We start from the raw sequence: 12,947 nt of genomic DNA, 5'->3' as shown, positions 1-12,947 counted from the left end.
CCATATGTGGGGGTAAACCACAGTTTGGGCGCATGGCAGAGCTTGGAAGCAAAGGAGCGCCATTTGACTTTTCAATGCAAAATTGACTGGAATTGAGATGGGACGCCATGTTGCATTTGGAGAGCCCCTGATGTGCCTAAACATTGAAACCCCCCACAAGTGACACCATTTTGGAAAGTAGACCCCCTAAGGAACTTATCTAGATGTGTGGTGAGCACTTTGACCCAACAAGTGCTTTACAGAAGTTTATAATGCAGAGCCGTAAAAATAAAAAATCATATTTTTTCACAAAAATTATCTTTTCACCCCCAATTTTTTATTTTCCCAAGGGTGAGAGAAGAAATTGGACCCCAAAAATTGTTGTGCAATTTGTCCTGAGTACGCTGATACCCCATATGTGGGTGTAAACCATTGTTTGGGCGCAGGGCAGAGCTCGGAAGGGAAGGAGCGCCATTTGACTTTTCAATGCAAAATTGACTGGAATTGAGATGGGACGCCATGTTGCATTTAGAGAGCCCTTGATGTGCCTAAACATTGAAACCCCTAACAAGTGACACCATTTTGGAAAGTAGACCCCCTAAGGAACTTATCTAGATGTGTGGTGAGCACTTTGACCCAACAAGTGCTTTACAGAAGTTTATAATGCAGAGCCGTAAAAATAAAAAATCATATTTTTTCACAAAAATGATCTTTTCACCCCCAATTTTTTATTTTCCCAAGGGTAAGAGAAGAAATTGGACCCCAAAAATTGTTGTGCAATTTGTCCTGAGTACACTGATACCCCATATGTGGGTGTAAACCATTGTTTGGGCGCAGGGCAGAGCTCAGAAGGGAAGGAGCGCCATTTGACTTTTCAATGCAAAATTGACTGGAATTGAGATGGGACGCCATGTTGCGTTTGGAGAGCCCCTAATGTGCCTAAACATTGAAACCCCCCACGAGTGACACCATTTTGGAAAGTAGACCCCTTAAGGAACTTATCTAGATGTGTGTTGAGCACTTTGACCCAACAAGTGCTTCACAGAAGTTTATAATGCAGAGCCGTAAAAATAAAAAATCATATTTTTTCACAAAAATGATCTTTTAACCCCCTTTTTTTTATTTCCCCAAGGGTAAGAGAAGAAATTAGACCACAAAAGTTGTTGTGCAATTTGTCCTGAGTACGACGATACCCCATATGTGGGTGTAAACCATTGTTTGGGCGCATAGCAGAGCTCAGAAGGGAAGAAGCGCTATTTTACTTTTCAATGCAAAATTGACTGGAATTAAGATGGGATGCCATGTTGCGTTTGGAGAGCCCCTGATGTGCCTAAACATTAAACCCCCCCACAAGTGACACCATTTTGGAAAGTAGACCCCCTAAGGAACTTATCTAGATGTGTTTTGAGAGCTTTGAACCCCCAAGTGTTTCACTACAGTTTATAACGCAGAGCCGTGAAAATAAAAATTATTTTTTTTTTTCACAAAAATGATTTTTTAGCCCCCAGTTTTGTATTTTCACAAGGGTATCAGGATAAATTGGACCCCAAAAGTTGTTGTCCAATTTGTCTGGAGTACGCTGATACCCCATTTGTGGGGAGGGACCACTGTTTGGGCGCATGACAGAGCTCGGAAGGGAAGGAGCGCCATTTGGAATGCAGACTTAAATGGATTGGTCTGCAGGCGTCACGTTGCATTTGCAGAGCCCCTGATGTACCCAAACAGTACAAACCCCCCACAAGTGACCCCATATTGGAAACTAGACCCCCCAAGGAACTTATCTAGATGTGTTGTGAGAACTTTGAACCCCCAAGTGTTTCACTACAGTTTATAACGCAGAGCCGTGAAAATAATTTTATTTTTTTTTTCACAAAAATGAAATTTAGCCCCCAGTTTTGTATTTTCACAAGGGTATCAGGATAAATTGGACCCTAAAAGTTGTTGTCCAATTTCTCCTGAGTACGCTGATACCCCCTATGTGGTGGGGAACCACTGTTTGGGCGCATGACAGAGCTCGGAAGGGAAGGAGCGCCATTTGGAATTCAGACTTAAATGGATTGGTCTGCAGGCGTCACGTTGCATTTGCAGAGCCCCTGATGTACCCAAACAGTACAAACCCCCCACAAGTGACCCCATATTGGAAACTAGACCCCCCAAGGAACTTATCTAGATGTGTTGTGAGAACTTTGAACCCCCAAGTGTTTCACTACAGTTTATAACGCAGAGCCGTGAAAATAAAAATTATTTTTCTTTTTCACAAAAATGATTTTTTAGCCCCCAGTTTTGTATTTTCACAAGGGTATCAGGATAAATTGGACCCTCAAAGTTGTTGTCCAATTTGTCCTGAGTACGCTGATACCCCCTATGTGGGGGGGAACCACTGTTTGGGCGCATGACAGAGCTCGGAAGGGAAGGAGCGCCATTTGGAATGCAGACTTAAATGGATTGGTCTGCAGGCGTCACGTTGCATTTGCAGAGCCCCTGATGTACCCAAACAGTACAAACCCCCCACAAGTGACCCCATATTGGAAACTAGACCTCCCAAGGAACTTATCTAGATGTGTTGTGAGAACTTTGAACCCCCAAGTGTTTCACTACAGTTTACAACGCAGAGCCGTGAAAATAAAACATATTTTTTTTCCCACAAAAATGATTTTTAGCCCCCCAAATTTTTATTTTCCCAAGGATAACAAGAGAACTTGGACCCCAGAAGTTGTTGTTCAATTTGTCCCTAGTACGCTGATACCCCATATGTTGGGGTAAACCCCTTTTTGGACGCACGGGAGAGCTCGGAAGGGAAGGAGCACTGTTTTACTTTTTCAACGCAGAATTGGCTGGAATTGAGATTGGACGCCATGTCGCGTTTGGAGAGCCCCTGATGTGCCTGAACAGTGGAAACTCCCCAATTCTACCTGAAACCCTACCCCTAACCGTTTACTGAACATTTTCTGACAGTCATAAGTGCCACGTATATGAGTGCCACGTATATAAGTGCCACGTATACAAGTGCCACGTATATAAGTGTCACGTATATAAGTGCCACGTATTTAAGTGCCACGTATTTAAGTGCCACGTATTTAAGTGCCACGTATTTAAGTGCCACGATATTTCAGTGCCACAATATTTCAGTGCCACGTATTTCAGTGCCACGTATTTCAGTGCCACGTATTTCAGTGCCACGTATTTCAGGCACTGAAAAATACGTGGCATGTAAATACGTGGCACGTAAATACGTGGCACTTAAATACGTGGCACTTAAATACGTGGCACTTAAATACGTGGCACTTATATACGTGGCCACTGAAATATCGTGGCACTTATATACGTATATACGTATATAAACGTATATTTCAGTGCCACGTATTTCAGTGCCACGTATTTCAGTGCCACGTATTTCAGGCACTGAAAAATACGTGGCACGTAAATACTTCAGTGCCACGATATTTCAGTGCCACGATATTTCAGTGCCACGATATTTCAGTGCCACGTATTTCAGTGCCACGTATTTCAGGCACTGAAAAATACGTGGCACGTAAATACGTGGCACGTAAATACGTGGCACGTAAATACGTGGCACTGAAATACGTGGCACTTAAATACGTGGCACTTAAATACGTGGCACTTAAATACGTGGCACTTAAATACGTGGCACTTATATACGTGGCCACTGAAATATCGTGGCACTTATATACGTATATACGTATATAAACGTATATTTCAGTGCCACGTATTTCAGGCACTGAAAAATACGTGGCACGTAAATACGTGGCACTGAAATACGTGGCACTGAAATACGTGGCACTGAAATACGTGGCACTTAAATACGTGGCACTTAAATACGTGGCACTTAAATACGTGGCACTTAAATACGTGGCACTTTTATACGTGGCCACTGAAATATCGTGGCACTTATATACGTATATACGTATATAAACGTATATTTCAGTGCCACGTATTTCAGTGCCACGTATTTCAGGTTAGGGGTAGGGTTAGGGGTAGGGTTAGGGTTTTTTGTTTTTTTCTTGTCTTCTTGTGTTTTTCTATAAAAACGCATGCGTTTTACCGCGTTTACATGCATTTTTTCACACATGCGGTTTTTTTAAAAAACGCATGCAGATAAAAACGCAAGTGTGAAACCAGACTAAAAGACGCTTTTTATAGCAAAAAAGTTTTTGCGTCTCCACATTTTGAGACCTATAATTTTTCCACATTTTGGTCCACAGAGTCATGTGAGGTCTTGTTTTTTGCGGGACGAGTTGACGTTTTTATTGGTAACATTTTCGGACACGTGACCATTTTTTATCACTTTTTATTCCGATTTTTGTGAGGCAGAATAACCAAAAACCAGCTATTCATGAATTTCTTTTGGGAGAGGCGTTTATACCGTTCTGCGCTTGGTAAAATTGATAAAGCAGTTTTATTCTTCGGGTCAGTACGATTACAGCGATACCTCATTTATATCATTTTTTTATGTTTTGACGCTTTTATACGATAAAAACTATTTTATAGAAAAAATAATTATTTTGGCATCGCTTTATTCTGAGGACTATAACTTTTTAATTTTTTTGCTGATGATGCTGCATGGCGGCTCGTTTTTTGCGGGACAAGATGACGTTTTCAGCGGTAACATGGTTATTTATATCCGTCTTTTTGATCGCGTGTTATTCCACTTTTTGTTCGGCGGTATGGTAATAAAGCGTTGTTTTTTGCCTCGTTTTTTTTTTTTTTTTCTTACGGTGTTTACTGAAGGGGTTAACTAGTGGGCCAGTTTTATAGGTTGGGTCGTTACGGACGCGGCGATACTAAATATGTGTACTTTTATTGTTTTTGTTTGTTTTTTTTAGATAAAGAAATGTATTTATGGGAATAATATTTTTTTTTTTATTATTATTATTTATTTAGGAATTTTTTTTTTTTTTTTTTACACATGTGGAAATTTTTTTTTTTACTTTTTTACTTTGTCCCAGGGGGGGACATCACAGATCGCAGATCTGATAGTGTGCACAGCACTCTATCAGATCCGTGATCATACTTTCATCGGAGCAGGCTGCAGCTTTCATCTGCAGCCTGCTCCGACCCGGAAGTGCTCCCTGCAGGACCCGGATACAGCCCCTCGGCCATTTTGGATCCGGGGCCTGCAGGGAGAAGACGTTCGGTACGAGGTGAGTACATCACCTTGTACCGATCGTCTCAGGGAAGCACGCAGGGAGCCCCCTCCCTGCGCGATGCTTCCCTGTACCGCCGGTACACCGCGATCATGTTTGATCGTGGTGTGCCGGGGGTTAATGTGCCGGGGGCGGTCCGTGACCGCTCCTGGCACATAGTGCCGGATGTCAGCTGCGATATGCAGCCGACACCCGGCCGCGATCGGCCGCGCTCCCCCCGTGAGCGCGGCCGATCGCGTATGACGTACTATACCGTCACCGGGAATTAAGGCCCACCCCACCTCGACGGTATAGTACGTCATATGGGATTAAGGGGTTAAAGGCTGGATGGATGAAGACGGAACAAAAAAATGGCTGGAAGAAATTTGGAATGGACGACCAGGAGCAACCTTAAAGGAAAAACCATCATTGCTAGTTTGGGATACGTTCAGAGCCCACACATCTGATGACATAAAAAAATTGGCAAAGTCTTCTCAAGTTACTTTGGCGGGTATTCCAGGTGGACTTACATCTGTATTGCAGCCCCTAGATGTGTGTTTAAATAAACCTTTCAAAGACCATGTGCGAAGGATGTGGCATGAATGGATGTCATCTGGTCAAGCCCGTCTGACAAAACTTGGAAATCTGATGAAGAATTAATAGCAAAGTGGGTTCGTGATGGATGGGAAGAGATTCCAGAGGACATGGTGCAACAGGCCTTCAAGAAGTGTGGCATTAGCAATGCTATAGATGGCAGTGAAGACAGCGCTTTGTGTGAGAATAACAGCACTGACGGTGATGACAAACTCAGTGATGATGACAATGTCTATGCTGATAACCTCTTACCAGCTGAAGTTGAAGATCTATTTGGACATACAGATGAGGAATCCAGTGAATTTGAAGGATTTTAACTCTTGTGTTTTACGTAGCTTGGTTGCTGATTGAGCTAAGGTTTTTGTACTTTTAAAGTTATTGCTGTTACCATATTGTTTTTGCTGACCTTTATTCCACTTACAGTGCTTGTTTAACCCCTTTCTGACATCCGACGTACTATCTCATCGAGGTGACCTAGGCCCGTATGACCATCTACGAGACAGAACGTCATATGCGATCAGCCGCGCTCACGGGGGGAGCGTGACCGATCGTGGCAGGGTGTCAGCTGATTATCATAGCTGACACCTGGCACTATGGGCCAGGAGCGGTCATGGACTGCTCCCGGCACTTTAACCCCAGGAACACTGCATTCAAACAAGATCACAGTGTTCCGGTGGCATAGGGAAGCATTGCGCAGGGAGGGGGCTCCTCCAAGATGGCCGCGGGGTCCTTCCGAGTCCTGCAGCGAGGTGGCTTGTCAGTGCCTGCTGAGAGCAGGCGCTGAGAAGCCTCCTACACTGCCTGTACAGTGCTCTGCAAAGTGTCAGATCAGCAATTTGACTTTATACAGTGATATCCCACCCTGGGACAATGTAAAAAAAGTTAAAAAAAATAAAAAAAAATTTTACATGTGTAAAAATATATTTTTTAAAATTCCTAAATAAAGAAAAAAAATATATATTTTTCTAAAAAATACATTTATTTTTGTAAAAAAAACTATAAAAGTATACATATTTAGTATCGCAACGTCCGTAAAGACCCGACCTATAAAACTGTCCTACTAGTTAACCCCTTCAGTGAACACCGTAAAAGAAATAGATAATAAATGAGGCAAAAAACAATGCTTTATCATCATACTGCCGAACAAAAAGTGGAATAACACGCAATGAAAAAAATGGATATAACTAAACATGGTACCGCTGAAAACATCATCTTGTCCCGCAAAAAACAAGTGACACTACAGCGTCTTCAGCAAAAAATGTAAAAAGTTATAGCCCTCAGAATAAAGCGATACAAAAATAATTATTTTTTATATAAAATAGTTTTGATTGTATAAAAGCGCCAAAACATAAAAAAATGATATAAATGAGGTATCGCTGTAATCGTACTAACCCGAAAAATAAAACTGCTTCATCAATTTTATCACATGTGCAATGGTATAAATGCCCCATCCATAGAAATTCATGCTGGTTTTTGTTCATTCTACCTCCAAAAAATAGTAATAAAAGCGATCAAAAAATGTCGTGTGCCCGAAAATGGTACCAATTAAAATGTCAACTCGTTCTGCAAAAAACAAGACCTCACATGACTCTGTGGGCCAAAATATGAAAAAATTATAGGTCTCAAAATGTGGTGATGGAAAAACTATTTTTTGCAATAAAAAGCGTCTTTTAGTGCCAAACAAAAACCCGCTATAAATAGTAAATCAAACCCCCCTTTATCATCCCCTTAGTTAGGGAAAAATAATAAAGTAAAAAAAATGTATTTATTTCCATTTTCCCATTAGGGTTAAGGCTTAAGTTATAATTGGGGCTAAAGTAAGGGTTGGTGCTAAAGTTAGGGTTAGGATTGGGGCTAGAGATGGTGTTAGGGTTTGGATTACATTTAAAGTTGGGATTAGGGTTAGGGGTGTGTTGGGGTTAGGGGTGTGTTGCAGTTAAGGGTGTGGTTAAGGTTGGGATTATGGTTAGGAGCGTGTTCAGGTTAGGGGTGTGGTTAGGGTTATGGTTAGGGTTGGGATTAGGGTTAAGGGTGTGTTCTGGTTAGGGTTGGAGTTAGAATTGGGAGATTTCCACTGTTTAGGCACATCAGGGGCTCTCCAAATGAGACATGGCGTCCGATCTCAATTCCAGCCAATTCTGTGTTGAAAAAGTAAAATGGTGCTTCTTCCCTTCAGAGCTCTGCCGTGCACCCACAGTGGTTTACCCACATATGGGGTATCAGCGTACTCAGAAATTGGACAACAACTTTTGGGGTCCAATTTCTCCTGTTACCCTTGGGAAAATAAACATTTTGGGGCTAAAAATTCATTTTTGTGGGAAACAAAAGATTTTTTTTATTTTTACGGCTCTACATTATAAACTTCTATGAAGCACTTGGGGGTTCAAAGTGCTCACCTTACACCTAGATAAGTTCTTTAGGGGGTCTACTTTCCAAAATGGTGTCACTTGTGGGGGGTTTCCACTGTTTAGGCACATCAGGGGCTCTCCAAATGCGACATGGCATCCTATTTCAATTCCAGCCAATTTTGCATTGAAAAGTCAAACGGCGCTCCTTCCCTTCGAGCTCTGCAGTGCGCCAAAACAGTGGCTTACTCCCACATATGGGGTATCAGCATACTCAGGACAAATTGTACAACAACTTTTGGGGTCCAATTTCTCTTGTTACCCTTGGTAAATTAAAGCAAATTAGATCTGATGTAATTTTTTTGTGAAAAAGTTAAATGTTCATTTTTTTTTAAACATTCCAAAAATTCCTGTGAAGCACCTGAAGGGTTAATAAACTTCTTGAATGTGATTTTGAGCACCTTCAGGGGTGATGTTTTTAGAATGGTGTCACTTTTTGGTATTTTCTATCATATAGACTCCTCAAAGTGACTTCAAATGTGACGTGGACCCTAAAAAAAAAATGGTGTTGTGAAAATGAGAAGTCGCTGATCAACTTTTAACCCTTATAACTTCCTAACAAAAAAAAATTTGGTTCCAAAATTGTGTTGATGTAAAGTAGACATGTGGGAAATGTTACTTATTCAGTATTTTGTGTGACATACAGTTGTGGCCAAAAGTATTGACACCCCTGCAATTCTGTCAGATAATACTCAGTTTTTTCCTGAAAATGATTGCAATCACAAATTCTTTGGTATTATTATCTTCATTTAATTTGTCTTAAATGAAAAAACACAAAAGAGAATGAAGCAAAAAGCAAAACTTTGACCATTTCACAAAACTCCAAAAATGGGCCAGACAAAAGTATTGGCACCCTCAGCCTAATACTTGGTTGCACAACCTTTAGCCAAAATAACTGCGACCAACCGCTTCCGATAACCATCAATGAGTTTCTTACAATGCTCTGCTGGAATTTTAGACCATTCTTCTTTGGCAAACTGCTCCAGGTCCCTGATATTTGAAGGGTGCCTTCTCCAAACTGCCATTTTTAGATCTCTCCACAGGTGATCTATGGGATTCAGGTCTTGACTCATTGCTGGCCACCTTAGAAGTCTCCAGTGCTTTCTCTCAAACCATTTTCTAGTGCTTTTTGAAGTGTGTTTTGGGTCATTGTCCTGCTGGAAGACCCATGACCTCTGAGGGAGACCCAGCTTTCTCACACTGGGCCCTACATTATGCTGCAAAATTTGTTGGTAGTCTTCAGACTTCATAATGCCATGCACACGGTCAAGCAGTCCAATGACAGAGGCAGCTGTCAGGACTCTGAATGAACATTTTTTATTACCTTTTTGTGCATTACTGCCCTTTTCCAAGATGGCGTCTTTGGTCTCATGTGCACTGTCTTCCTGCTATAAAACTCAACCCCAGCCTTCAGTCTGTGCTAGAGTACTCTGCCTTGCATCCAGCTCCTGACCTCTGGTGACTCCCTGGCTATATACCTGCTCCTGTGAACCTGTGGCGTTATCCTGCTACTCTGCTCTGAGTTCCTGCTGCATACACCAGTTCCAGTAATCCTCCTTCATCTGCTGCTCGTGTTTACTTCCATCTGCATTTGCTGGACATGTAAGCTGTTGCTGCTCTGCAAGAACCTGAGACTATTACCCAGACCTCCCTGGTTGAGCTAAGATATTATTTGAACTGCCTTATAAGCATATCTATCTGTGTTTTGGACTAAGCAATGACTTATTCGTGTCAAGTATCCTCAAGAATAATGGTGCTTCATAGACTTTCTGCGTGATTGCATTTTCCTCTGAAGTTTCCTATAGACTGCTGTTATGATCCTAGTGGTAGAGGATCTCAGAAGTTCCAGCTAAGTCCGCAAACACAAAAACCAGCTCATAGGGAGGTGGTAACTTGGCTGACCATATATCTAATCCTAGCACAACAACTAGAAGTAGCCTGGAAACGTACCTAGGTTGATTCTAGACGTCTCGCACCAGCCGGAGAACTAACTAACCCTTTCAGAGAAAATAAGACCTCACTTGCCTCAAGAGAAAGGACCCCAAAGTTATAATACAAGCCCCCAACAAATAATAACGGTGAGGTAAGAAGAAAAGACAAACGTAAGAATGAACTAGATTTAGCAAAGAGAGGCCTACTAATTAATAGCAGAAAATAGGAAGCGGACTTATACGGTCAGCAAAAACCCTACAAAAATATCCACGCTGAATATCCAAGAACCCCCGCACCGACTAACGGTGTGGGGGGAGAATATCAGCCCCCTAGAGCTTCCAGCAAAAATCAGGAATCACATTATGAACAAGCTGGAACAAAATAGAAGCAAAGCGAATAAACAAAAATAAGAAAGCAGGACTTAGCTTATCTTGCAAAGAACAGGAGACCAGGAGTCAGGAGAAAACAGACATAGACTGACTACATCGATTCCAGGCACAAGACTGAGTTTCCAGGAAGTCTAAATAGGAACACCCAAGGCCTAACGAACCAGGTGGGTACCAACCTGGAGAAAGATGATCCAAGTGTAATACCGCTAGTGACCACAAGAGGGAGCCAAGAAATATAGTTCACAACAGACTGCTGAGCTGCATTTGATATTTGCACCAAGTGTTGTGGACTTGAGTTTCTCTCTGCACCTGTTTGAATCACCGTGTGATAATATAGACTTTACCACTTATAAAACTATGTCCTGTAGTTGTCTTGTTCCACGCAAAGAGTCTCCTGAGTTATCCCCTATAATTATTACAGAATACTCTAGCCTAAAAAAAAAAAGGAGACTGCTGGAACAATGACTGCAGAAAGCAGACTAGAGCAGGTGTTTTCCATAATTAGATCACTGCAGAAAGATGTGGAAGGTCTGCAAAAGAAGTTTGGAAGCTTTGAACACAATCAACAAGTGTTTGGACAGACTTTGCAGGACTTAAGCACCCGCATGGCAGCCCAGGAAAACAAACTTACTGGCATAGAGTCCCAGTATGGACGGGCTTTTCAGGACATAAGCACGCAAATAGCTGCACAAGCGACTTTTCCCTCTGGGCAACCGCCACCAGCTGGCCCACCTAAGTTGCCCCCATTCAGATTTAATGGTGATCGCGACAAATTTTGTGGCTTTGTGAATCAATGTATGCTATATTTTGATGTGCATGCTGTCCGTTTTCCTAATGATAGATCCAAAGTATTGTGTGTAATAATGCTGCTGACCGCACGAGCGCTCGCCTGGGTGAATCCGATGATTGAGTCTCGTGACCCACGGTTAAATAACTTGGATGATTTCTTGTCCGCTATGGCATTAATGTTTGATGATCCTAATCGCCGTGCAACTGCTGAATCTGCTTTATTGTCTTTACGCCAGGCAAAACGTTCTGTTATTGAGTATGCTACTGAATTCAGGAGATTAGCGGTAGATACTAATTGGGACAGTTATGCACAATTGCCTATTTTTAAAAGGGGTCTGTCTAGTATTGTAAAAGATGAACTAGCTCGCTCTGAGTCACCACAAGAGCTAGAGACATTTATTCAGCATTGTGTGCGCATTGACATTCGCCTTACTGAGCGTAGGCAGGAGAAGTTTGCTGCATATAACCGTATTTCTAACTTTTCTCTTCCTTCCAAAGAGCCTGCAGGTAAAACATCTCGAGAGGTGGAGGAGGTGCCCATGCAAATTGATTCCGTTCAGAGGCGCGAGATCAATGAGCGCCGGGAGCATCACCTTCATGAAAGTCTATGTTTCTACAGCGGCCAGTCTGACCACTTCTTGATCAATTGTCCTAAGTGTCCTAGACAGCCTAACAAGGTGCTAGCAGCAGTAGGGGAGTATGACAACTGTGATGATGAATCTGACATCTCTGAATGTAGCCTGCCTTTAAACGCTGTATTCCATTCACTTTCTATGACTTCACCCCCCAAGGAGCTTAAGGAAAAGAACTCTCACTGTTCTCTCCCTATTAAGATCCTGTGTTCAGGACAGTGGATTTCCAGTGCAGCTATGATTGACTCTGGTGCAGGTGGCAATTTCATGGATATCGCATTTGCCAAGGAACATGGTATTGAAATTCAGCAAAGATCCTCCCCAATTACCATGGAAACAGTGGATTGGTCACTCACCTTTAATCTCTGAGCCTGTGGATCAGGAGACCGTACCCCTTGAAATTTTGTTGGAGCCTAATCATCAGGAGCAACTTTCTTTCTTGCTAATTTCTTCTCCTCATTTTCCTGTGATTTTAGGCATTCCTTGGTTGCGTTCTCAGAACCCAATTATCAACTGGGAGACCAAGGAGATTATCTTTCCAACAAGGAGCAGCTCAGCGTTAACAGAAGCTGTCCCTGAGTCCACGGCTACAGAACCACATGTAGAGGTATTTTCTTTACCTCCAGCATATAAAGAGTTCTCTGACATCTGTGACAAGAAGAATGCAGATCAGCTTCCTCCACACAGGCATTATGACTGTCGCATTGAGTTGCTTCCTGGGGCAGCTATTCCTTTTGGTAACGTATACCCTATGGTGGCACCTGAGCTTCAAGCCTTAAAGGAGTATATTGATGAAAATCTGGCCAAAGGCTTCATACGTCCATCTTCCTCACCAGCAGGGGCACCTATCTTTTTTTGTAAAGAAGAAGGATGGGACCCTGAGACCCTGTGTTGACTATCGGGAACTCAATAAGGTAACCGTACGAAACCGTTACCCTTTGCCTCTGATTCCCGAATTACTGGAAAGAGTCCGCCATGCTAAGGTGTTCTCTAAACTGGATCTACATGGGGCTTATAATTTGGTGTGTATTCGTCCAGGGGATCAGTGGAAGACAGCATTCAGATGCCGGTATGGACACTTTG

The sequence above is a fragment of the Ranitomeya variabilis genome, chromosome 5, assembly GCF_051348905.1.
Source record: "Ranitomeya variabilis isolate aRanVar5 chromosome 5, aRanVar5.hap1, whole genome shotgun sequence".
In the NCBI taxonomy this organism is placed as follows: Eukaryota; Metazoa; Chordata; class Amphibia; order Anura; family Dendrobatidae; genus Ranitomeya; species Ranitomeya variabilis.
This window is presented reverse-complemented; position numbering follows the sequence as displayed.